Raw genomic sequence first — 5,756 nt, forward strand, 5'->3', positions numbered from 1 at the left:
AAAGGGGGAAAGGAAGGAGATGGGAGGATGGAGGAGATTGAATGGGGTAAATATCATTACACTAAGAGGTACAAAATGCCTAAGGTAATAGAGGGGAAGAAGGGAGGAGATGAGAAATACCTGAATCTTCTTCTCATCAGCCTTGGCTTAAAGTCAACTTACACATACTTGGTTAACTTAAAAAAAAATCTAACCTTTCAAGGATTAAAAGGGGAAAAGGGGAGGGGGGATGGAGAAAAGGAGGGCGAGTGGGGGAAAAGGGGGAACTAACAAAAGGAAGGGAAGGGAAAAGGGAAAAAGAGAAAGGGGAAAGAAAGGGGAGGGGTGATACAGGAGGGCAAACACACTGAAGGGGGTGGTATTCAGAAACAAAATACTGGGGGAAACCTATAAAAGGGGGGAAGGGGGAAAACAGAAGCAGAGGGAAGATAGCATGGAGGGAAATAAAGAATTAGTAATCATAACTTTGAATGTGAATGGGATGAACTCTCCCTTAAAAACATAAGTGAATAGAAGAGTGGATTAAAAAACAGAATCCAACAATATGCTGCTTACAAGAAACTCATTTGAAGCAGAGAGATACACATAGAGTAAAGGTAAAAGGTTGGGGCAAAATATATTTTGCTTCAGCTGAAGTAAAAAAAAAGCAGGGGTAGCAATCCTCATCTCAGACAAAGCAGCAGCAAAAATAGATAGCATTAAAAGAGATAAGGAAGGAAACTTTTTCCTCCTAAAAAGGTACCATAGACAATAAAGCTATTTCAATACTGAATATATATGCACCCAATGGGACAGCACCCAAATTCTTAGAGGAGAAGCTGAAAGAACTACAGGAAGATATAGACAGCAAAACTCTACTAATGGGAGACCTTAACCTCCCACTCTCAGATCTACATAAATTGAATCATAAAATAAACAAGAAAGAAGTTAAGGAGGTAAATAAATTGTTAGAAAAACTAGATATGGTAGACTGATGGAGAAAACTGAATGGGGATATAAAGGAATATACCTTTTTATCTGCAATACATGGGACTTATACAAAAATGGACCATGTACTAGGACATAAAAACCTAATAATCAACTGCAGAAAGGCAGAAATAATGAATACATCTTTCTCAGATCACAATACAATAAAAGTCATATGCAATATTAGGCCAAGGAGATATAGACCCAGAGCAAATTGGGAACTGAATAATCTCATTTTAAAGAATGAGTGGACCAAAAAATAAATTATAGGAAGAATTAACCACTTTATCCTAGATAATGATAATAATGAAACAACATACCAAAACCTATGGGATTCACTCAAAGTGGCTCTCAGAGGATATATTATAGCTTCAAATGCTTACATGAATAAATTGGAGAAAGAAGAAATCAATGAACTAAACATGTAACTAAAAAAAATTAGAGAAAGAACAAATTAAAAATCCCCAATTAAATACCAAATTAGAAATTCTAAAAATTAAAGGAGAAATTAATAAAATTGAAAGCAAAAAAACTATTGAATTAATAAATAAATCCAAAAGTTGGTATCATGAAAAACCAATAAAATTGATAAACCCCTGGTCAATTTGATTAAAAAAAAAGAAAGAAAACCAAATTGCTAGTATCATAAATGAAAAAGGTGAACTCACCACCAATGAGAAGGAAATTAATAATCTTAAATTATTTTTCCCAACTCTATGCCAATAAATTTGATAATCTAAGTGAAATGGATGAATATTGACAAAAATATAAGTTGCCCAGGTTAAATGAAGAGGAGATTAAATGCCTAAACACCCCTATCTCAAAAAAAGAAATTCAACAAGCCATCATTGAACATCCCAAGAAAAAATCTCCAGGGCTTGATGGATTCACAAGTGAATTCTACCAAACATTTAAGGAACAATTGGTTCCAATTCTATATAAACTCTTTGGAAAAATAGGGAAAGATGGAACTCTGCCTAACTCTTTCTATGAAACCAATATGGTGCTGTTACCTAAACCAGGAATAGTTAAAACAGAGAAGGAAAATTATAGACCTATCTCCCTGATGAATATAGAGGCAAAAATCTTAAATAAAATCTTAGCAAAATGATTTCAACAAGTTATCACTAGGATAATACATTATGATCAAGTAGGATTTATCCCAGGAATGGTTCAATATTAGGAAAACTGTTAGTATACTCAATCATATCAACAACAAACCTATCAGAAATTATATGATCATAACAATAGATGCTGAAAAAGCTTTTGACAAAACACAGCATCCATTCCTACTAAAAACACTAGAGAGTGTAGTAATAAATGGATTGTTCCTTAAAATAATTAGCAGTATCTATCTGAAGCCATCACAAGCATTATATTCAATGGGGAGAGGCTAGAGGCATTCCCAATAAGATCAGGGGTGAAACAAGGGTGCCCATTATCACCACTACTATTCAATACTGTATTAAAATGTTAGCTTCAGCAATTAGAGAAGAAAAAGAAATTGAAGGAATTAGAATTGGGAAGGAAGAGACAAAACTCTCACTCTTTGCAGATGACATGATGGTATACCTAGAGAATCCCAAGAAATCATCCAAAAAACTACTGGAAACAATTAGCAATTTTAGCAAAATTACAGGTTATAAAATAAACCCTCATAAATCCTCAACTTTTATATATATGTCTAGCAAGATACAGCAGGAAGAGCCAGAAAGAGAAATCCCATTCAAAGTAACCTCAGACAATATAAAATACCTTGGAGTCTATTTGCCAAGACGGACTCAGAAACTTTTTGAAAACAATTATAAAATACTTCTCACACAAATTAAATCAGATTTAAATAACTGAGCAAATATCAACTGCTCATGGATAGGTAGAGCTAATATAATAAAAATGACAAGTCTACCAAAACTAAACTACCTGTTTAGTGTCCTACCAATCAAAATTCCAAAAAATTACTTTAATGAGTTAGAAAAAATTGTGAGTAAATTCATATGGAGAAATAAAAAGTCAAGACTTACCAAGAGCTTAGTGAAAAAAAGTGCAAAAGAAGGTGGCTTAGCCCTACCTGTAAAATTATATTATAAAGCATCAGTCATCAAAACTATTTGGTACTGGCTAAGAAATAGAGTGGTGGACCAGTGGAATAGACTAGGTGCAAAAGCAGGAGACAATTATAGTAATCTGCTGTTTGATAAACCCAAAGAGTCCAGCTTTTGGGATAAAAATCCTCTTTGGTAAAAACTTCTGGGATAATTGGAAGTTAGTATGGAAGAAACTTAGATTAGACCAACACCTCACACCCTTTACCAAGATAAGATCCAAATGGTTACAGGACTTAGACATAAAAAACAATACTATAAGCAAATTAGAAGATCAAGGACTAGTTTACCTGTCAGATCTATGGAAAGGGGAGCAGTTTATGACTAAGGAAGAGTTGGAGAACATCACCAAAAACCAACTAGATGATTTCGATTTCATTAAATTAAAAAGCTTTTGCAGATAAAACCACTGTAACCAAGATCAAAAGAAATGTAGTAAATTGGGAAACAATCTTTACAACTAATGATTCTGACAAAGGACTCATTTCTAAAATATACAGAGAACTAAGTCATATTTTTAAAACAAAAAGCCATTCCCCAATTAACAAATGGTCAAAGGATATGCAAAGGCAATTTACAGATGAGGAGATCAAAGCAATCCATAGCCATATGAAAAAAATGCTCTAAATCATTAATTATTAGGGAAATGCTAATTAAAGCTTCTCTGATGTACCACCTCACACCTCTCAGATTGGCCAAAATGACCAGAAAGGATAATGATCATTGTTGGAAGGGTTGTGAGAAATCTGGGACACTATTACACTGTTGGTGGAGCTGTGAACTCATCCAACCTTTCTGGAGAGCTATTTGGAACTACGCCCAAAGGGAAACAAAAATATGCATACCCTTTGATCCAGCAATACCACTACTGGGTCTATATCCTGAAGAGATGATGAAAAAGAGTAAAAACATCACTTGTACAAAAATATTTATAGCAGCCCTGTTTGTGGTGGCAAAGAATTGGAAATCAAGTAAATGTCCTTCATTTGGGGAATGGCTTAGCAAACTGTGGTATATGTATGTCATGGAACACTATTGTTCTGTTAGAAACCAGGAGGGGAGTCCACCGTCTGCTGCTGCTCCCACTGCATCCACTGGGGGAGGAAGAAAATGGCTGTGCCACCTACTTATGCTGACCTTGGAAAATCTGCCAGGGATGTATGTGTTTACCAAGGGCTATGGATTTGGCTTAATAAAACTGGATCTGAAAACAAAATCTGAGAATGGACTGGAATTTACAAGTTCAGGTTCAGCAAACACTGAGACAAGCAAAATTTCAGGCAGTTTGGAAACAAAATATAAATGGTCTGAATATGGCTTGACATTCATAGAAAAATGGAACACAGACACTGGGCACTGAAATTACTGTTGAGGATCAGCTTGCACGGGGATTGAAGTTGACCTTTGATTCATCCTTCTCACCTAACACTGGGGAAAAAAAGTGCTAAGATTAAGTCAGGATATAAGTGGGAACATATCAGTCTTGGCTGTGACATGGATTTCGATATATCTGGACCTTTGATACGAGGAGCTGTGGTACTTGGCTATGAGGGCTGGTTGGCAGGCTACCAGATGAATTTTGAAAATTCTAAATCTCGGGTAACCCAGAGCAACTTTGCTGTTGGTTAGAAGACTGATGAATTCCAGCTGCACACCAATGTGAATGAGTACAGAGTTTGGGGGCTCTATTTATCAGAAGGTGAACAAGAAATTGGAAACTGCTGTCAATCTAGCCTGGATAGCTGGAAATAGCAACATTTGTTTTGGAATAGCAGCCAAATATCAGATTGACCCTGATGCCTCTTTCTCTGCTAAGGTGAACAACTCCAGCCTGATAGGCTTAGGTTACACCCAGACTCTAAAACCAGGTATCAAACTGACATTATCAGCTTTGCTGGACCGCAAGAATGTCAATGCTGGTGGCCACAAGCTTGGTCTAGGACTGGAATTTCAAGCATAAAAGAAGTTGTACAACCACATAATTTTAAAATATTTTGCAGGATAGCTACCTTCAGAAATTAGTGTACCTTTTCATGTTGTATGTCTGGGACGCAAGTATTGCTATGTATCAATCACGTTAGACCTCCAGGTTAAAGATGACGTAGCTTTAAAGTGTTATCCTTTCAGAGATACAGAAGAAACCCGATTCAGAAAAAAAGATCCTTTCAGTTCCAGGCTTTGAGGGGATATGTGATGATTCTCACAACAGCTTTCAGAATTCTCCAAGGATTGAAAGGGTGCGCATTGAGCCACCTTTTTTATCTAGAGATAGCTGCTAGTGGAAGGCAATGACATGTAGAAACTTAGTATGTGTCAACTGATTACATGAATGAAATTTTGACTTTCTGAGAATTCATGGTCCATTGCAGTCAGCTTGGCTACATATCTATCCTGAGTGGGTAGAAAGAGGCTCATTCCTTGATGGAGTGAAAACTTGTCTGTAAAGGAGACTCTTTTTTTTTAAGTCAAATTCTTATGAATTGTTCCAGTCTTGATTAGTTACTTCTGTCAAAAGTTGTCTGCAGAGTCCTTTAGGTGTCCACTTTGTACCATTTTGTTGTGGAGCCAGTTTGATGTGATGAAGCCAGTAATGCAGTACTTAATGCCCAGTCTCATTGTGGTTCCATTCACTTTGGCTGAGTTACATACAAAGAGGCTGCTAGGACAAGAATCATAAGCAGGGAAGAA

General features: G+C 36.2%; 1 pseudogene; it reads left to right on the plus strand.

Annotated features, from left to right (window-relative positions):
* The first annotated feature begins 4,175 nt into the window (after window positions 1–4,175).
* LOC141516303 (non-selective voltage-gated ion channel VDAC1 pseudogene) lies at window positions 4,176–5,272 on the plus strand (annotated as a pseudogene).
* Window positions 5,273–5,756: the final 484 nt, after the last annotated feature.

Source organism: Macrotis lagotis, chromosome 3 (assembly GCF_037893015.1).
Source record: "Macrotis lagotis isolate mMagLag1 chromosome 3, bilby.v1.9.chrom.fasta, whole genome shotgun sequence".
Classification (NCBI taxonomy): Eukaryota; Metazoa; Chordata; class Mammalia; order Peramelemorphia; family Peramelidae; genus Macrotis; species Macrotis lagotis.